The sequence below is a fragment of the Dendrobates tinctorius genome, unplaced genomic scaffold (assembly GCF_039654945.1).
Source record: "Dendrobates tinctorius isolate UK_male_01 unplaced genomic scaffold, ASM3965494v1 ptg000162l, whole genome shotgun sequence".
Lineage (NCBI taxonomy): Eukaryota > Metazoa > Chordata > Amphibia > Anura > Dendrobatidae > Dendrobates > Dendrobates tinctorius.
Window position 1 is genome coordinate 67,584,597 of NW_027361829.1, and position 22,583 is coordinate 67,607,179.

General features: G+C 41.3%; 1 long non-coding RNA gene across 1 annotated transcript in view; it reads left to right on the forward strand.

Moving 5' to 3' along the window:
• Window positions 1-22,583, forward strand: part of LOC141052598 (uncharacterized) — a 41,397-nt gene that overhangs the window by 13,738 nt on the left and 5,076 nt on the right. The window contains exon 2 of the long non-coding RNA XR_012220855.1: window positions 15,239-15,349. This is a non-coding gene — a long non-coding RNA (uncharacterized lncRNA). The remainder of the gene's footprint in view (window positions 1-15,238; window positions 15,350-22,583) is intronic.

Here is a 22,583-nt window from a genome sequence, read left to right on the forward strand (position 1 = left end):
TTATCCAGGGATACAGTACCCTTTCTAACCTTTGTGCAATCACGTGCAATCCATACTGGGCCTGACACCGTCTGAGCCTGCCTCCTGAGACATATATTTTGAATGTGTACGCTATCCATACATGTTATCCAGGGATACGGTACCCTTTCTAACCTTTGTGCAATCACGTGCAATCCATACTGGGCGTGAGAACGGCTGGCGAGCTGTTAAGCAAGCTACAGCACCTGTCCAGACAAGTACAGGGATTCCCTAGCGAGGAGACTTATTTGATTGTTTTCAATGTTGGGACAGCAATTTTTGGGGAGCACTATACTCTGGAGAATGATAGATGGGGCCCACCATACACTGGAACATTCCAAAGGTGGACATCAGACACTGGAGCAGCATTTACAGGGCCCATTATACACTAGAGCATTAGAAATGGGGCCCATTATGTTTGGAGCATTATTTGGGCCCATAAGACAGTGGAGCTTCATCCATGGGGACCAACATATACTGTAGCATTATGTGGAGCTCATCATATACTGTTTCAAACATTATATGGGACCAATGATTCTGTATGGAGAAATAGATGGGCCTCGTCATGAGATGTAAAAAGTGAGGTATTTTTCATTGTACTATACCGCTATTTATCTGCCGTATCGGAGCATGATGAGTTGTGGTATGTGTTAAAGGGGCGCTCTTTCGCCCAGGGCACATGAAAACCTGCAGCCAGCCCTCCCCCCCCCCACAACTTTAGCCAAATAACCCCCATTTTTCAGTGCGTAACTTGTATTATGAAGTTAATTAAGGTTGACAAGCTTAAGTAAGAAGAATTGATGCTTTTGGCATTCAAATGGGCACTGTAGGTGTGTTTCCTGTCCTCCTCTCACTGCCGACTTTTATTCCCCATTGACTTACATTGGGTTTCGTGTTTCGGGACGACCCCGACTTTTCCCTATAATCGGACGATCTTGCTCGACCCGACTTTTGGAAAAGTCGGGTTTCACGAAACGAAACGCGACCCTAAAAAACCAAAAGTCGCTCAACTCTACTTATAACCAAACTTTATATTTATTCTTATATTAACTCACATTCTTGAATATTTCCCAGCAAGCAAATAGCTAACTGCAACCTTTTTTTACATTTTGTAGAGATTTTCTACATTTGATAGAAATTTGGTAACTATCAGCAGGAATTATGCTCATCGCCACATTATGTCTTCATGGAAACACTGACATGTGCAGTGCAATAGAGAGATGGAAAATAGAAGAAGAGAGCTTTGTAGGGTAATGTGTATAAAAAAAAAGATTTATACCAGAGAACGTTAGCTTGGATGCTTAATTTGCTGGCTTTTACAAAGCCAAGGCAACCATAATTAGCATGTCAGGATGTATGCCACTGTCTCCAAGGATTCTTGATGACCTATTCCTTAGGATAAAAATGATCAGTCCAACGCACAACATACCCACTGAACAAATGACTGCAGCTCCTCCAGTGGCCAGATGTACACACTTTAGGGTCCCGTTTCACATAGTGACGCACCAGCAATCCCGACAACGATACGACCTGGTATTGATCGCTGGTGCATCACTACATGGTCGCTAGTAAGCTGCCAAACAGGCAGATCTACTCAACGACGCAGCAACGATACAGTGATCCGCATAATGACCTCGGCGGTCGTTGGTACCTTGTCACACAGCAGCTTTTCTGATGACTCACGCCTGCGTCGCCAACGAGGTCGCTCGTCGGCGTCAAACACAGCGATGCATGCTGGCCAGCGGGACGCCAACGATCAAAAAATGGCCTAGGACATTCAAGCACTATCAGCGATATCCAACATGGGGGCCGGTCGCCTCTATGTGTCACACGTAGCGAGATCGCTGGTGAGGTTGCTGTTGCATCACAAAATCGGTGACGTTTCAACGATCTCGCTAACGATCTCGTTATGTGATACGGGGCCTTTACAATGACAGCATGGCTCCATACATTGAGTAGTTGCTTTTCTTGGGTACTGCGGCTCTTCTTCATTAAGCATAGGTCATCAGAAGATAAGTCTTAGACCCCTTTAAAGTATCAGTGGTCAGAGAACTGTTAATCAATTTATTGATCTCAGTGTAATGCGTCTTACAAATTAATTCCTCTTTTCAAACCTCTCAGATGGTATACAAACCATACAAAAACAGCACACATCTATAATAGCATAGATAGCATTTTAACATGGCCTCTCGGAGGTGCCAGTAAAAAAAATGTCTGTACAGTTGTCAGAGACCATACTCCCCTCTCCTGGCACTTCTCTGCAGCCCCTGCTTCTCCCTATGCCATCTGCTTCCTGCATTCAGCGGTCACGTGGTACCGTTCATTAAACTCATGAATATGCGCATATTTATGAGTTTAATTAGCGGTACCACGTGACCAGCTGAATGCAGGAAGCAGACGGCAGAGGGAGAAGCAGGGGCTGCCGCTGCAGAGAAGACCTTGCGCCAGGAGAGGTGAGTATGATGGTGGCAGAGTAATATTCACCTGTCGCCGTTCGAAGCCATGCACCGCTGTGTCTCTGTGTCCTCCAGCTGTGACTGCAGAGGGCGCAATGACGTAGTTAGTGTGCGCCCTCTGCTGTCACTGCAGAGACCCGGGAGACTCAGCAGGGGACAGGTGAATATCGCCGGTGCCGGGGGGCTTAGAACACCGGTACCTGCTCCCCAGCGACAGAGAGGTGAGTTTTTTTATTTTAGCAGCAGCAAATAATGAGTATTTATGGAGCATCTTATGGGGCAGCATTAACCCTTGTGCAGCAGCATATGTGGGGTATTTATGGGGCAGCATTAACCCTTGTGCAGCAGCATATGGGGGTTATTTATGGAGCATCTTATGGAGCAGCATTAACCCTTGTGTAGCAGCATATTCTGGGGGTTTTTATGGAGCATCTTATGGGGCAGCATTAACCCTTGTGCAGCATATGGGGGGTTTATTTATGCAGCATCTTCCTGGACCACCATTTAACCCTAGGTTTATACGCGAGTCAATAAGTTTTCCCAGTTTTTTGTGGCAAAATTAGGTGGGTCTGCTTCTACACGGGTCGTCTTATACATGATTATATACTGTATGGTATATACATTTAAAATAGTCTTTTGAATAAAATGTGCAGTAATAATTAAAAGCACGTAAATGATATAATAATGCCAGTAAATTGAGTTTTGTATAGTAACCTCATATGGAATAACCTGATAAGAAGGGGCAGCCCCATAACTAAAATCAAATGGGACACTCAGAGTAAATTTAGTATTTTGCCCATCTTTCACACCACAGAAAGAGGAATAAACTAAGTTGCGTGCCTGGCATGGCAAATTTTGGCAGAGCCATAGCCACACCCCCAAGCCACATCCTTTTACCAGAGGGGGTGTGGTAGCAGTGAGGGACATTCAGCAGACCGCCTTGATGATGCAGGGCGTAGACCAAAATCTGGGACTGTTACTCTGTCTACAGGATGACTTGTACCTAAGGAATATTTTTTTTGTTCATTCATTCATAGTTATAGAAGCCATAACAGTCTAATTTTTATGTAAACGTCACTATATGACCTATTTTTTTTTATGTCTATGAGGCCGTGTTCACACTTTGCATAAATACTGTTTTTTCTGCACGTTTTCTGCTGGTGTCTGCATCAAACGACTCAAATTTTTTGCTACATTATTTTATGCTTTCCTCTTATTTGATGCATATTTCAAACAGTGTTTTTAATGTTTTTTTATAATACAGAAAACTTTTATTTCTTCACTTAAAAAAGCAACTGCGTTTATTTACATGCCTTTTTATACTGGCACTTATTTCCCCACAGGGGTCTATGGATGCACAGTGTGCAGAGATTTCATGAAATCACATCTGATTTGCTTGGACAGTGAAACACCATTTCAACCCCCTGAGGAAGACTAAAGGCCCCGTCACACATAGTGATCTCGCTAGCGAGATCGCAGCTGAGTCACAATTTTAGTGACACAACAGCGATCTCACCAGCGAGATCGCTGTGTGTGACAGCGATCGGCGACCGCCCCCCCTGCCGGTATCGCTGATCGCTGCAGGAAAGGCCAGGACTTTTTTTGGTCGCTGGTCTCCCACTGGCCACCACGCATCGCTGCGTGTGACAGGCGGGAGACCAGCGATCTGCTGGTAACTAATGTACACATCGGGTAGCCAAGGGACGTGCATCCCTTGGATACCCCATTTGTACTTTAGTTACCAGATTCCTGCATCAGCACGCTGGTTATTAACGTGCACAGCGACGCCGGGCGCTGGGCGTCGCTGTGCTGATCGCTTGTGAAGCTGTCTGTTTGACAGCTCACCAACGATCACATAGTGATTCACCAGCGATCCTGACACATTGATATCGTTGTCAGGATCGCTGGTGAGTCGCTATGTGTGACTACAGCTTAAGCAAAAGGCGAGTTGTTTGTTTAATTGAATGTGAATGTGTAGAGAACAGAGAGATGCCAATCTTGCCCCCTCCACCTCCTGGAGTCATGGGAGAAGAAGCTGCGGAGCAGTGGAGGAGACAGGAGAGTCATCACACAGAGTGAATGGAAGTCAGGACATAGCCCTGACCTCCTGCAACCTTGGGAAATCCCCCCCAAAATCAATACAGTCCTGCTGGACTGTTGGGAGGTATGGCTTTAGTGATAGAGAGAACAACTGCATTGGCATAGAATGAAATCGTGAATGAAAGTATCAAATCAAAAGGGGGACCATGAGATACATAGGAAAGATGAAATATTGGAAACGGAATAAGTTACTTTGTTTTAAAACAATGGATTTTCATGTGCTTTTGCTGATAAGCAGGAGTAGTGCAGTAGCTGTGTAACTTGTGGCAGAAGACATAGAATTAGAAGAATAACTTTAATGGGGGCAGGGGTTGAAGTTCCACCTAGACCTTAGAACTGAGGGACCCAAAAGGCACTTATGACCCATAGGAGAAGACCAGTACTATCAAATAACTTTCATAGTTGGGTGCCTTTTTTGAGATTCTGCATTAGGGCCAATAAGCTTCTAGTTACAGCACTGCATTGAGGGAAGAAAATTGGCTCCCAGGGAAAGAAACAAGAGGGTTGGGTGGAAAAAGGCTTCAAAGATAGAATTGAACCAGTGGATTTGTGGAACTGCCCTCCTGAGATACTTGCTGCTCACCCAAGAACAGCCGAGTTGATAAGCAGATCACATCACATCCAGATCCATGGGGGTCCTTCAATCAGAAACTACTGATCGAAGCCAGCATGAGATTCATCGACACCACTGCTGACAAGTTGCTACAGGGAAACCCAGCTCAATCTGGAATCACCTGTTGTGCCGATTTCATGACTGACACATTTAGGCTATTGGCAAAGTAAATTGATTAGGCTTTATAGTGCGTTCCAAAGTACACCTGCTTAAGACTGCGTACGTGACTTGCTCGGATCAGACTTCTCATTTAGTGAAACATAAAAAGCCGCCACTCTGTCTTCCTCATAAAAAATTATCAATTTATTTCTATCCAAAATTCATTAAAAAAATCACAGACATCTGATGTATTTCAGAATTTTACTTCCTTATTCCTTATTACAAGGAGGAAGGGAGTTTAATTCTGAAATTAATTTTATTTATTTTTTTTACAGTGGAGAAGAGTGCCAGTTTTTTCATATTTCATTTTGTGGCTATTACTCTAGTTGCCAGGCACTAAAGGATGTAGATTTGCAGGGGTAGAGAGCTGGTAAAAGGAATCTGTCAGCAGGTTTTTGCCACCTAATCTGAGAGCAGCATAATGTAGGGGCAGAGACCTTGATGCCAGAGATGTGTCACTTACTGGGCTGCTTACTGTCGGTTTGATAAAGTAGAGGGAATACACAAAAAGTTACAAGTTGGACACGAAAACTACTTTTTCCACTAAAATGTTTCTTGAATATCATATTTTTCACTTTCTCAAGAGGTAATAGGAGAAAATTGACAAAAAAATTTGTAAAGCCATTTTTCTCTAACGCAGCAATATGGTGTATATGATTGTAAACTACTGTTTGGGAAAAAGCCTAGTATAATAGCTGCTGAGGACTAATGGGAGACTGGTCAGACAAGAGGGTCCCCTCAGTTTCTCCCCACCTGCTGCCCTAGAATGACAGGGCTCTCCCTGCGTACATGTATAGGGAGAGAACTATTTATGCAAATGGTGTTTAGACTTTTTTCCAGCAAAACTTGTGTTCCACAAATCAAATAGCGTACCTCACCCCAGGCATGCTGGGATACTCAAATAAGACATCATTGGGATGCAGAGATTACAGTCACAGCCACAGCTGCTCTCACCACCTTGAAACTAAGAATCATTAGTGTTTTGGGGCTGGAATAGTCTAAGCCCTACTGAGCATTCGTCGATTATCAATGCTGATGCATACTCAGTATGCGCTAACCTGCTTCCTGGTCTATATTCCTTTAAATACTCAGTGACGGTGCGTTCCTTAGCTGGGTATTTGTTTTGGAACAGTGTATTTTACTGGATTGCTTTCGAGCATCTGTCTTTTCCCTACACATAACCCCCCGAGGAAGCTGATGCGAAACGCGCATCGGGGTTTGCCACATCTCATTGCCAGGTAAATGCACTAAGCACTTTGCCCTTACTAATCCATATGTGTACTCTTGTGGTACTTTTTGCAGCTTGAAAGTTTGTTGGGAATCTACATGATGAACTTTATTCTTTTCAACCTAGGGGTTTATTATTAGTATATTATATAAAATGAACTGTTGGATTATATGGCCACTGGGCTATCAATTTATCTGATATATTTGCCAAAAATATTAGAGCATTTGGATTATGGTACTTTTGTTATACTGGCTCATTTGTTTCAGGGTTTATTGAGTACCCCATGGTTTACTTTGTACTAATGAACATTTCTTATCTGCTGTGTTCTGCCCATATGTTATATAACATATAGACCTGTTGTGCTCCTGGCCATGTGACACTCTTTTGATTTTTCTCCTTATTAAATGTTTATGATTTGTTTAAATAAAATTTGTTTTTTACTGCATAGAATTGTTCGCTCTTCGACTTCTGTTTTTCTTTGGGTTATATGGTTTGATAGGAAGTGTGATTTACCTCTGACCGCAATTGTTTTTGGTTATATACGAGCACCTATCAGGTCAGTAATATGGAAATCTTTTGGGTATTTTTTGTTGCCAGATGACAGATCTGAGCAAGAACTTGAGTTTTTATGGTACCTTCGGGGCGTACGTAACACATTTTAATCGCATTAAACAGTAATTCTTGAATTGTCTATTTTTTTTTTACATGTTTTACACTGGTCGCCATGTGGTGAAAGTGATAACACAACTTTTTCTAATATTTTTATGTTTTGCTATTTTTGCACACTTAAACACTTTTTGACAAAGTATATTTATTTTTGTATCAGCATATTTCAAGAACTATACTTTTTTATTTTTCAGTCAAAAGAGCTGTGTTGGGGCTTTTCTTTTATTTGCAGGAAGAGTTGATGTTTTATTAGTACCATTTTGGACTACATAATATTTTTTGATTTTTTTGGGGGTGGCACTTCGAACAAAAGCCATCAATTCATGAACTGTCCTTATTTATTTTTTATACCATTACCCATATTGTAAAAATGATAAGATAACTACATTTTTGGGGTCAATACAATTAGAGTGATACCACATTTATATATAGATGCACACTAAAAAATATTTTACAGCGTATATTTTTTGCCTCGTCATTCTGATAGTTTTAACTGGATTTTTGTGGGACAAGAAAGCTTCTTTTATGCCATTTGTTTAATGGCCCACTAAAGAAAACATGACCTAAATATCACATTAACACATAAGCTATATTAGTACATATTAATAAAAGCATATGCAAAAATAAAATGTATAGAAACATTACATATAATAATTTTGTGTAAGTATTATGAAAATGTTATATATTTAGCATGATTTTATAGCTTTTGTTCTGGACGCCGCTAAACCAGTTGTGTGTACTTTTTCTATTTGCTTTTATTTAAAACCAGTATTTTTTAATGGCAAAACATTTTTGTCATAATTTCGTTGTACTTTTATTTTTTTAATTTTTAAATGTTTTTGGTTGTTTTTTTATACTTTTTCCCACTGTGGGACTTTAAAGCTCACTAATCTGTTCATAGGTCTAACATTCTGCAAAGCTGTTTTACACTAACACTGTTTAGGCCCCTGCCTATGGCCACAACAAACCGCGTACACTGTAAGATGTCCCCCACAGCCCCTATGCACAGTATAATGCTTCCAACCCCCCACACACACTGTAATGCTCGCACAGTCCCCTGTATATTATGATGGCCTTCACAGCCCCCCATAGTATTACACTCCCACAGACTCAATACAGTATAATTTCCCCACAGTCCTCAGCACAGTACGACAGCCCACACAGTCGTTATCACAGAATATGAGGGACCCCACAACCACCACATAATATGATTCCCCCACAGTATGATTTCCCTCAAACAGTATAATTCCCCAACAGTGTCCTACATGTACTGACTGATAAAAACATAAATACTACTCAACTAGCTCAGTTCAACTGCTGCTCCTCTCTGCTCTGTGCAGCATATAGACTGAAGCTCTGCGCACCAGGCGTGATCAAGTGACATAATTGTGCCTTCTGTCCTGAGATTTTGACAATTAGGCTAAATAGTGCTGCAGGGAGCCGAGTGCTCCCTGCTCCAATATTGTATGCAACTGTATCTGTATCCTGAAGATGCAGAAACCATTGAAATAAAGAGGCCTTCAGCAGCTGGCCGCAGTAAGTAAACCCACATGAGCAAATGATATACTGTAAGCACGGTCCAAATTTTTGCCATTGACTTCCGTGTGCTTCTCGCACCTATCCCGTCTGATTGGTAGCAACAGATGTGGCCTCCTTGCGACATCACATGACAGGTGTAAAATGTAAGGTAGCAAAAAAAGGAGAAAAAACGCAATTTATTTGGCAGAATCTACACGTTACAGAAATACTCAGATTCCTTCACCAAGGCATTGCTGAGAAAACTGAGTACTTTTATAGCATGTAGATTCTGCCAACCTTTTTATTGCAATTTTTGCCACCTTACATCTGGCCTGTGGCATCTTCTAAACCCAGAGAATTTTTGACTTTTGACAATTGGACATAGCAAGAACAGTTCCAACTGTAGTGTACCCTATATCATTTGGACTTACAACTACTAACCCACCAATGGAGTGATTCACATTTTCTGAAGCTTGTAATTAGTTTCAGTTTCTACTAATACCATTTTGGAGTACATACAATTTTTTTGATCATTTTCTTATTGCACTGGGGAAGAGAGAAATGACAATTTTGGTGTTTCATCATTTTTTTCAGTCGACATTCACCTTATGGAATAAACATATATATTTTTTTATTTTATTAGTTCGGGCAAGTACGTATGCAGCAGTACCAATCTTTTGTATTTTTTATATTTAGGAAAAAGTAGGGTGATTTTATATTTCTGTTTTCTTACATTTTTAATTAGTCTTTCTAGAGAACTTAACCTGCAATCACTTGAATGCCAATTCAATATACTGCAATGTCATAGGCTTTTCATCAATGATGGTAAAAATAAATGGACTGACCAAACACTGATGAAACTCTAATTCAAAACACTGATGAACAACTGTATGTGTTTTTACATATGAGAAAAATCATTGATATTTGAATGAGGATCAACTCTTCTAGGCCATCTATATGGGCATGCAGGTCATAGGAATCTAAATAAAATGATACCTTGCTATCTGTGATCCGATGTCTTATTCCAGAGCTATCTATGTTTTTCTTATATGTAAATGAGCTGTTAAGAACAATGGGCCAAACACTAATCTATGTATCTGCCTCCAAAGCATAATTTACGTAAAGGCGGTGTTACCAGTGTGATACTCGTATGTAATTGTCTCTCTCTGCTCTCCTGACCTCACTGCAGAGCTGTGTGTGATTATAACTGACACATCTGCAAGTTCCTCTCATCTTTAGCCTTTATCTCCCCGGCAGCCAGTGTTGCAATACAGCAGAGCTGTGAGAGCTATAGCAAATATGTTTGTAATGAGACACAGTTCAGTTCTACTGTTCCGTGTTAGATACAAGCCTCACACTGGTTACTCCCCCTTTCATTTATAATAATCTCTGGAGGCAGATTCTCATGCAGATCCGTGACCGGCTCAAAGTTCTTAACACCTCATTTACATACTGTATAAGAAAAACTTGGATTTCTCTGGAATAAGACATCATTTCGCAAATATCAAGGTATGATTTTTTTCAGCTTCCTATGACCTGTGTGCTCATGTAGATGGCTTAGGAGGGTTGATCCCTTTGAGGGGATTATTTATAATCTAAGAAAGGTAAATTAAAAGTGGACTCTCTAGTCCTTTCATTATATAATATACATGATATATATACTAGCTGAAGAGCCCGGCGTTGCCTGGTCATAGAAACCAACTGTGGTTAGTTATAACAAATTATAATGATTGTATTGCACATAAAAGCCGTGCATCTAATCATATCCTGTGTGATACTGACTGCTGAGCCGTGTATCTAATACTATTCTGTGTGATACTGTGTGCTGAGCTGCGTATCTAATCCTATCCTGTGTGATACTGTCTGCTGAGCCATGTATCTATTCCTATCCTGTGTGATATTGACTGCTGAGCTGTGTATCTAATCCTATCCTGTGTGATACTGACTGCTGAGCTGTGTATCTAATCCTATCCTGTGTGATACTGCCTGCTGAGCCATGTGTCTAATCCTCTCCTGTGTGGTACTAACTGCTGAGCTGTGTATCTAATCCTGTCCTGTGTGATACTGACTGCTGAGTCGTGTTTCTAATCCTATCCTGTGTGATACTGGGCTCCCCCTGCAGTCTGTGTCAGAGGGTGGTCTGTGTTAGCACGGTAATAAATTGTGTTATTTCCAGCTTTACAGAAGGACGATAACACCATGTCAGGGCCCCACCTTAGCAACTGTACGGTATATACTCTTTGGCGCCATTGCTCTCATTCTTTAAGTCCCCCTTGTTCACATCTGGCAGCTGTCAGTTTGCCTCCAACACTTTTCCTGTCACTTTTTCCCCATTATGTAGATAGGAGCAAAATTGTTTGGTGAATTGGAACGTGCAGGGTTAAAATTTTGCCTCACAACATAGCAGCCTATGACGCTGTCGGGGTCCAGACATGTGACTGTGCAAAATTTTTTGGCTGTAGCTACGACGGTGCAGATGCCAATACATACACTTTTTCCCCATATGTAGATAGGGTCAAAATTGTTTGGTGAATTGGAACGCGTGGGGTTAAAATTTTGCCTCACAACATAGCCTATGATGCTCTCGGGGTCCAGACGTGTGACTGTGCCAAATTTTGTGGCTGTAGCTGCGACAGTGCGGATGCCAATCCCGGACATACACACATACTTACATACACGCCCACATTGAGCTATATATATATATATATATATATATATATATATATATATAATGAATAGCATAATTATAACTTACAGGTGTTTCTCACAAAATTAGAATATCATCAAAAAGTTAATTTATTTTAGTTCTTCAATACAAAAAGTGAAACTCATATACAGTATTATGACAAACAGACTGATCTATTTCAAGTGTTTATTTCTCTTAATGTTGATGATTATGGCTTACAGCCAATATAAACCCATTATCTCAGTAAGAAAATTATTTTAAAATCCAAAATGTTGGCCTAATGAAATGTATGTTCAGTGAATGCACTCAATACTTGGTCGGGGTTCCTTTGGCATCAATTATTACATCAATGCAGCTTGGCATGGAGGCGATCAGCCTGTGGCTCTGCTGAGGTGTTGTGGAAGCCCAGGTTGCTTTGATAGCAGCTTTCAGCTCATCTGCATTGTTGGGTCTGGTGTCTCTCATCTTATTCTTGACAATACCCCATTGATTCTCTGTGGGGTAAAGGTCAGGCGAGTTTGTTCGCCAATCAAGCACAGTGATACTGTTTTTAAACCAGAAATTGGTAGTTTTGGCAGTGTGCACAGGTGCCAAGTCCTGCTGGAGAATGAAATTTCCTACTCCAAAAAGCTTGTCAGCAGAGGAAAGCATGAAGTGCTTTAAAATTTCCTGGTAGATGGTTGTGCTGACTTTGGTCTTGATAAAACACAGTGGACTTACACCAGCAGATGACATGGCTCCCCAAACCATCACTGATTGTGGAAACTTCACACTAGACCTCAAGCAGCTTGGATTGTGTGCCTCTCCACTCTTCCTCCAGCCTCTGGGACCTTGATTTCCAAATGAAATGCAAAATTTACACTTCCTTGTGGAGTGTGGCAATGACTGCCTTCTGGACATCTGTCAAATCAGCAGTCTTCCCCATGATTGTGGACTCTACTGAAACAGATTAAGGGACCTTTTTAATCGCTTAGGAAGCCTTTGCAGGTGTTTTGGTAATTATTCTAATTTACTGAAATAATGACTTTTGGGTTTTCATTGGCTGTAAGCCATAATCATCAACATTGACAGAAATAAACACTGAAATAGACCACTCTGTAATGATTCTATATAATATATGAGTTTCACTTTTTATTTTGAAGAACTGAAATAAATTAACATTTTGATTATATTCTAATTTTGTGAGAAGCACCTGTATATTATATATGTTGAATTTAAATGAAATGTCTAGTTATTTCAATTAGAAAAATGATATTCTTTATGAAAAATAAAATTCTTAATTAAACTCCACAGATTCCAGCTGATCAGTGGGGGTTTTATGATCAGATTAGCTAAGAGGTAGCCTTCAGATGAAAAGTTATTGTCCTAAAATGACTGCTCTATTATTAATAAAAAAAAATGAAAATACTGTGTATTGACACCCCTGCAATTTTGTCAGATAATACTCAGTTTCTTCCTGAAAATGATTGCAAACACAAATTCTTTGGTATTATTATCTTCATTTAATTTGTCTTAAATGAAAAAACACAAAAGAGAATGAAGCAAAAAGCAAAACATTTATCATTTTACACAAAACTCCAAAAATGGGCCAGACAAAAGTATTGGCACCCTCAGCCTAATACTTGGTTGCACAAGCTTTAGCCAAAATAACTGCGACCAACCGCTTCCGGTAACCATCAATGAGTTTCTTACAATGCTCTGCTGGAATTTTAGACCATTCTTCTTTGGCAAACTGCTCCTGGTCCCTGATATTAGAAGGGTGCCTTCTCCAAACTGCCATTTTTAGATCTCTCCACAGGTGTTCTATGGGATTCAGGTCTGGACTAATTGCTGGCCACCTTAGAAGTCTCCAGTGCTTTCTCTCAAACCATTTTCTAGTGCTTTTTGTAGTGTGATTTGGGTCATTGTCCTGCTGGAAGACCCATGACCTCTGAGGGAGACCCAGGTTTCTCACACTGGGCCCTACATTATGCTGCAAAATTTGTTGGTAGTCTTCAGACTTTATAATGCCATGCATACGGTCAAGCAGTCCAGTGCCAGAGGCAGCAAAGCAACCCCAAAACATCAGGGAACCTCAGCCATGTTTGACTGTAGGGACCGTGTTTTTTTCTTTGAATACCTCTTTTTTTCTCCTGTAAACTCTATGTTGATGCCTTTGCCCAAAAAGCTCTACTTTTGTCTCATCTGACCAGAGAACATTTTTCCAAAACGTTTTAGGCTTTTTCAGGTAAGTTTTGGCAAACTCCAGCCTGGCTTTTTTATGTCTCGGGGTAAGAAGTGGGGTCTTCCTGGGTCTCCTACCATACAGTCCCTTTTCATTCAGACGCCGACGGATAGTACGGGTTAACATTGTTGCACCCTCGGACTGCAGGGCAGCTTGAACTTGTTTGGATGTTAGTCTAGGTTCTTTATCCAACATCCGCACAATCTTGCGTTGAAATCTCTTGTCAATTTTTCTTTTCCGTCCACATCTAGGGAGGTTAGCCACAGTGCCATGGGCTTTAAACTTCTTGATGACACTGCGCACGGTAGACACAGGGACATTCAGGTCTTTGGAGATGGACTTGTAGCCTTGAGATTGCTCATGCTTCCTCACAATTTTGTTTCTCAAGTCCTCAGACAGTTCTTTGGTCTTCTTTCTTTTCTCCATGCTCAATGTGGTACACACAAGGACACAGGATAGAGGTTGAGTCAACTTTAATCCATGTCAACTGGCTGCAAGTGTGATTTAGTTATTGCCAACACCTGTTAGGTGCCACAGGTAAGTTACAGGTGCTGTTAATTACACAAATTAGAGAAGCATCACATGATTTTTCGAACAGTGCCAATACTTTTGTCCACCCTCTTTTTTTATGTTTTATTTGGAATTATATCCAAATTGGCTTTAGGACAATTCTTTTTGTGTTTTTTCATTTAAGACAAATTAAATGAAGATAATAATAACAAAGAATTTGTGTTTGCAGTCATTTTCAGGAAGAAACTGAGTAATATCTGACAAAATTGCAGGGGTGTCAATACTTTTGGCCACAACTGTATCTCCCTTCATACACTGTACCAGTGACCCTGTCACAATATATAAAATATAATAAATATTTTTTATCTAAATAACTACACACAACCCATTTAAAAATATAAAAAATCCTGTCAATTTTATGAGAAACAGAAGCATATACAACACTCACATATTTTTTCTCATATCCACAAAGATGATTCCGTGAGAGTAATTATTATGACATTTCCACATGATAAATGAGACTTCTATGTAGTTCAATATTTTATTGCCTACATCCGATGATGGTTCTGAATGTGAGTAAAGGAAGTCAGTGAAATGATTCAGGGAGAAGTAAAATATATTCTTCTCCAGATAAAACATATGGCACATAATAAAAATAATATATTATTGAGTCTTTAAGTTATAGGGCTTAGTTTTCTGGTAGAATTAGATAAGATGGCTTTAGGTGTTACCAAAATCTTTAATTAATGGGGGAACAGACTAAAATGAAATAATATATACATAATTGGAATCTCTTTAAACATATCATTATCTTAGCAATTATAGAGAAATATTCTAACAAATCTAAGCTTTATAGCTCCCGTCACCTTTTTTATGGTGCTGAAAAAATGGATTTAGACCTGAGCGCTGAAAAAAGCTGTGCATATCCTTGTGCATCCATAAAATTGGCACTTGGTTAGGTATAGTTTCCATTACAACTGATTTCTCAACCTGCCATAACACAGATCTCATTTATTAACGTTTTCCTTATTATCACAACTCAGCTTTCATTTTTTTTCAGAACTGTTTAAGAAACCAGCTCTGATTGGTTGCCTGGTGTAACAAGAACAGTTTTACTGTTAAAGGGAACCTGTCAGCGGGATTGTGCACAGTAACCTACAGACAACGTCAGGTCGGTGCCGTTATACTGATTACAGTGATACCTTGGTTGATGAAATCCGTCTCGTGGTTGTTGTTTAATCTATATTTTCAGTTTTGAGTTAATGATTCTTCCTCCAAGATGGTGCCGCCTGCGCAGTAGCAGCTTTTGTCGATCACCAATAGTTGCTCTTGCACAGGTGCTGACGGCGCCATCTTGGAGGAAGAAATTTTTTTTCCTTCTATAGCAAGATGGCGCCAGTGGCGTCTGCTCATTAGCAGATATTGGAGATCGTTGATAGCTGCTATTGCATAGGCGCCAGAGATGCTATCTTGGCAGAGGACATTTTTTCTTTCTCTGGCAACATGGCGCTGCTGGCGCATGCGCAGTAGCAGCTATTGGATCACCTCTATATACACCGATAGCTGCTACTGCGTAGGTGCAGCGGGCGCCATTTTCAATTGGATGTTTTATTTAATATCAGGATAACCTCAACCATATTAATTATATACACATTACATATGAAATTATGCTGCAGCACAGGTGCCATGACTAGTGCCTGCCTGCACAAGGGTTTTCTTTTTCTGGTATGTATATATAATATTCCTTATGCTAACTAGACACTCTGCGAGATCAGTGACTTGTCAGCAGGCTGCATTATGAATAGCTAATCAGAGTGTAGGGGGAGGACTCCCGCAGAGTGTCCGGGCTGAAACCAAGGGGACGGCCATCTAAGTTACTAAGGGAACTGTACCCGGGGAAGAGGGACGGCTGTGAGTGACAGGACAGCAAGGGGAGGGGCGGATATAAAAGGAGCAGGGAGCATGCAAGAGGGGCAGTTGGTGATATGTCAGACACGGAGCAGGAGACGAAGGGGGCATGAGTGAATGAGAAGGACACAGACAGTTGAGAGAGGAGACCAGCAGCAGAGGGTAGATACGCGGTGGCCCTCAGGAAAGAGGTGCTGAGCTTACCGACAGGGGACTACCTCTTCACCCCAATCCTGGGTCACGATCTGCCCCCGGTCATCCTCGGCTGTTACCGCTGAGCCCGAGCCCACCGCGGCCTGTCCGCTGCCTCTCCCGCCCGCAGCGTCCCACTTCAGCCTGCGGTTGCAGCCTGCCCGCTGCCACCGCCGTTTCACCTCAGCCCGTGGTTGCGGCCTGTCCATCACCGCTCACAGCCGCCTTCACCCCGCTGCAGTCAGCAGTTGGTGCCTGTTCCTCGTCATCAGAGACACTCTGCACACAGCCCCAGGCTGTGCGCGTGGCCAGAAAACCGCCACTCTTAAAAACTGCGACACGACCCTGCTTGGGGACAGGAGTCCCATTGAACTCGCTAACAAGCGCAACCCCGCTGTTACTACAGGGGGTTACTCCATCTCAGGACTCCATCAGGGCCTGTTGTGCCCCAACTCCTGGCCGCTGGGGCACCCGAAGACTACGCTAGATCTTCAGCAGCTGGGCCCAGCGGCTGCGACGCCAAGCCAGCCTCATCAGACGCCAAAGCAGCTTCATCAGAGACACCAAAGCAGCTTCATCAGCTACGCAGCTTCAACAGAGATGCCGAGGGACGTCGGGACGGATAAGTGACATAAAGCATAATGACCCGTAGACGGCCATACCGCGGCCCCATAGTAACCGACCTCGGCCGGGTTAGTCGTGTTCTCTTTAAATAGTGTTTGGTTGTACTGAGTCCCTGCGATGACAACTGTTGTTCTCTTTTTGGTTGCTTAGTATAGCCCTAGCGGCTTCAATTTATAAAAGTTTGCTTTCCAAAGTTCAACCTGTCTCGCGTCTCATCACTGCATCCTGCGTACCTGCTGTTTCCTACAAGAGCACCATATAAAGACCCCCACACACAGGTCACCCCAGGACACTAGCATATCATTAACACAAATCTGAAAATAAAGATTAACCCCTTAACGTCCAATGACGGACATAGTCCGTCATTGGACGCCTCCCCCTGTTTGGTGCGGGCACTGGCAATGATCCCGCACCTTTTCTGGGGCATGACATGAAATCGCCATTCACACGCGGCTGTTAACATGTTAAATGCCGCTGTCAAACTCTGACAGCGGCATTTAACATGCACGCGCAGGAAGTGCGTCATTCCCTCCTCAAATGACCGCGGGTCCCCGATGGGTTGGCATGATAACCCGGGGTCAGGAGAAGGCACCTGTCTCTGTCATTGCTGGATCACAGGAAGTCTTTCAGTAATACATGTCGGGGTATGCGGTAACGGGATGTGGCGACCCTTAAAGGTATATTACTCTCATATTTTATTCCCTGTACTTTCCCTTTATTGCACATAGCACTTTGTTTGGGGCATCACAATCCTCCTGATTTTGGTATTTTAGGTCATTTTTTGATACACTTTTATATTTTAGCACATTAATTTATTGAGCACATGCACTTTAATGTGTTCATTGTATCATTGGGTTTGACACAATTTGATTTCCTAATATATTGGTGCTCTTGTTTTCCAATATTGCATATAATGATCTTCCTCTCTATTTTTTCACACTTGATGAATATGAGTCTTTTTGTTCTAATTGAGATATATATATACATATATAATTATTGATATCTTATCATCCTAATACACACACATTGTTTGTAATTTTATACATATTGCCTCTTTTTTTATTCAATAAAGACATATCATTATTTCTCTGCTTGGTTACCTTTGGCAACTCATGGTTCTTCGGTTGTTCTGGTTAGTCTTTCTATTTCAGTGGTCTCACTGTTTTCACAGAGCACCGGGGCTATTTTTATATATGTATATCTGTGTGTGTGTAGTAGGGGGCCGGGCTAGGGGGGTGGACCACTGCTTACCAGACGAGGCAAAGATGAGACGGAGACAGCTTCCACTTGTAACAGTTCCGGATTTATTTGTCGTCCTCCTGACGACCACCAAACACGCACCACAGCTTCTTTACACCACTGTATCGCCAGGCCCGGGTACCTATTCTTCAGCTCCAGTCGCAGTAACGCACCTCGCGGATCTTTCACTGGGGGCTGTCCTACCCCCAGCACTTCACCTGCCCAAGGTCGCCTTCCAATCGGTACCCCCGGGGCCTCGTCTGTCTTGCGGTACGTCGAGTCAGGGTCTCCCCCTTGGCTGCCTCTTCTCCTTGCCTGTCCTGCAGTCCGTCGGGTCAGGGCCACCCCCCTGACTGTCTCTCCTTTGTCCGTCCCCCTGGCTGAGCTCTTCTCACTTTCTCAGTCTTCTTCTGAGCTCCTCCCGGGACTAAACTCTCCTGGAGGCCTGCCTTCTTCTATTTATCCCCTCTCTCACAGGGGAATTTCCCACCCGGGCTCCTATCTCCCCACCCCCATGACTAAGCGGATTCCTAAGCCCTAAGCTGATGTTAAGTCCTGTACTACTCTCCCCTGCCATCTTGTGGTCATTTCACGGTACTGCACTCCCTTTTCTGTCTTTCCCTGCTGTTACCTTTCTAACCTGTCAATCTCTGTCACTAGTGCACAAACCATCCCCTCCTTCTACCAGTCAAATCTGAGCACAGGGCGATCCGTGAGTTGAGGGTAAATGGTGACCTCCTTGTCACTTTGGCTGACAAGGGGGGGGCTATTGTGATCCTCAATTCAGGACTTTACAAAAAAATGAATCTTTCCAGTCTAGAAGATACTAATGTTTATAATGAATTACATTCTAATCCGACCTCCTTTTTTAATTTAAAATTATCCCAGCTGTTACAAGAGGGTGTTAATGAGGGTGCTATTTCTGAAAAAATACAAAAGTATATTTATTGTGATTCACCTATCATTCCAGTGTACCACTCACTTCCCAAGGTACATAAAGAAATCTTTCCCCCTCCTTTTAGACCAATAGTCTCAGGGATAGGCTCATTTAGTGAAAGACTGGGGGAATGGGTGGATCACTACCTTCAACGTTTGGTACCTTTGACACCAAGTTATTTGAGAGACACAAAAGTCACTGTTTCTATATTAGAGAAAATTCAATGGCAGGCTGATTATTCTTGGCTCTCTTGTGATGTAGTAGGACTATATCCCTCTATCCCTCATCATGTTGCTATAAGCTGTGCTGAATACTATTTATCTAAGTACAGCAAATATCTAGCACATATTCAAACTTTCCTTTTGAAGGCCATATGATTCTTGCTAACGCATAATTACTTTTCTTTTGATGAGCGGTATTTTCTCCAGATACAGGGCGTGAGTATGAGTGCGAAATTTTCTCCGTCCCTAGCCAACATTGTTATGTCCGTTTGGGAGGAAAAATACATTTATTTTGATGATAATCCCTTTAAGGACAACATTATATGGCTGGGACGCTATATTGATGACTTGATGTTTATCTGGAGGGGTGACACCTTATCTTTGGATGAGTTTGTTGTTTATCTGAATAACAATGATTTCAATTTATGCTTTACTAGTTCTAGTGACATGTGTTCCATCAATTTTCTGGATTTATTGTTATTTGGAGACAGCAGTGGGAATAAAGTTACTGTGGCCCCTTATAGGAAACCCACGGCATGCAACAGCATTCTTATGGCAACTTCTAACCATTCTAAACATGTCATAAAAAATATTCCAGTAAGGGAACTTACTAGATTAAAAAGAAATAGCACCTTGGATACGGACTTTGAGTTGGAAGCTAATAAAACCTGCACTAACCTATTAAAAAGAGGATATTCTAAGTGGTCACTTAGCAGAGCTAGAGGAATTGTTAATAATATTGATAGAAATTTACTTCTTCAGGAGAAAACTGAGAGACGTTCAATGAACTCATTTGACTCGAAGGTGGTTTTTAGTACTAATTACAGCCCACAGTATAATACCATAGTTAGCATTATAAAACGGTACTTGCCACTTTTAACGCAGGATGATGTTTTAAAAAATATTGTGAACAATCATAATGTGGCGTTTGTAGCTAAACGGGCACCTACCTTAGCCTCTTTATTGTCTCCTAGCACGTTTATTGATCAGAATAAGAAGTCCAATAATTGGTTAAAAACGATGCAAACTTTGGGTTTCTTTAAATGTGGAGCTAATGTCTGCATCTGCTGTGGCTTTGCTAATAAATCAAAAGTTTTTTCTTCATTTTCTAATAATAAGGAGTTTAGTGTTACATCTTTCATAAACTGCAACACTGAAAATGTGATCTATTTGATCAGCTGCAGCTCGTGTAGACTTCAGTATATTGGTTGTACTATGAATTCATTGAAAACCAGGATGAGAAAACACATATCCGATGCTAAAAATTTACCTTTGGTTGGAGCTTCAGTTGTTTCACGCCATTTCTCTAAAACTCATAGTGGTAATTTATCTAGTTTTTCCTTCATGGGAATTGAACAAGTAAAAAAACCTCTTGGGGGGGGACTTACGCAGGAAGGTTCTAGCTAGAGAAAGCAAATGGATTTTTGAAATGGGTACAAGAACTCCTTTAGGATTTAATAGCCGTACAGATATTATTCTACATTATTGAGGTTTCAGTGGAGCATCATTTTTTTTTTTTATTATTTTTTTTTTTTTTTGATAATTTTTTTTTTTTTTTGTACAACTTCTCCGCATTGTTCATTCTCTTTATCATCCTATTATATATTACTATGTCATTATTTAGGACGTTTATTTGTATGTTTTATTATATAGCCTTGTAGCAAGGCTGTTAGTTATTCCTCAGTAGCGCATTGGTTAAACCCTTTTTCTGCACATATGTTTGTAATCATTTGTACTAATTTTATTCAGGATTGCCTTTTCCACATACAAGGAGCAGATTAGGCTTGGACCGTGAAGAAGGCGGTTAGGTCGCCGAAACGCGTAGTCCCATTTGCGTTTATTTCTGCCATGCACTCTGGTTTCTGATCCTTGTGGGTCGTTTTTTAACCTTATTGAAGAAATAAAGAAAAGCATCATTTTACTCCAATCCTGGTTTGCTGAGTTCTTGCTGGATTTCCTTTTTGTTCTCCTATTGAAGGATTTACTCCTAATCCAGTCCATGCAGGAACTTGATTACCAGGTGGGAAAGACCCAGGAGTCTCATTGCTGCAGCTGGACACTGACATACATACTCATATATATATATATATATATAATATATATATATATATATTATATGTGTGTATGGAGATATATATTTTTATCCATTACATATATATTTATTTTTATATAGATATTTTCTCTGGTGTCTCTAAAAAAAAATGGAGATGCTACAGGTCTTGGAAATGACACCTTTTTTTTTTCTTACAAACTTTTTTTTTCACCATTTAAATAAAAAAGAACCTACAGCTCTGGCAAAAAATTAAGAGACCACTGCAAAATGTTCAGTTTGTCTGATTTTTCTCTTTATAGGTATATTTTTGAGTAAAATATAAATTGCTCTTTTATTCTATAAACTACTGACAACATGTCTTCGAATTTCCAAGCATTAAATTTTGTATTTATTTTCAGAAAATGAGAAATTATCAAAATAACAAAAAAATGCAGTGCTTGCAGACATCAAATAATGCTAAAAAGCAAGTTCATAATCATTTAGAAACAAAAATAATAATGTTTTAACTCAGGAAGAGTTCGGAAATCAATATTTTGTGGAATAACCATGATTTTTAATCACAGCTTTCATGCGTCTTGGCATGCTTTCCACCAGTCTTTCACACTGCTTTTGGGTGACCTTATGCCACTCCTGGTACAAAAATGTAAGAATTTCTTCTTTGTTTGATAGCTTGTGACTATCCATCTTCCTCTTGATAACATTCCAGAGGTTTTCAATGGGGTTCAGGTCTGGAGTTGGGCTGGCTGAAGTTGGGCTGAGTTGATTCTCCGATGGGCCCAGGCACTGACACCTGCTGGCATACTGGCCAGCAGGTGCCTAGGGCCCCCACTGCTCCAAGGGCCCCCACTGCACAGCTCACCTCCCCGCAGCACATCCCGGCATCCTGCTTTCTGGGCGTTTCCTATCTGAGACAGCCCAGCTGGGTGACGTCATCATCCAGCGTGCTATCTCAGAGAGAAAGTTGCTGGAGAGAAAGAGGCTTCCGGGATGTGCTGCGGCTGCTGCAGGGAGGTGAGTTGTGCTGTGTGTCTGCTGCATGTGTGTATGTGGTGCGGTGTGTGTGTGAGATGCGGTGCTGTGTGAGTGAGTGATGTGGACCAGTGCTGTGTGAGTGGGGTGGTGGAAAAGGACAATGATGGTGGGGGATGCAATGATGGAGGTGATGGACAATGATATTGGTGTGGGGAGGCAATAATGGAGGGGATGGACAATGGTGTTGTGGGAGGCAATA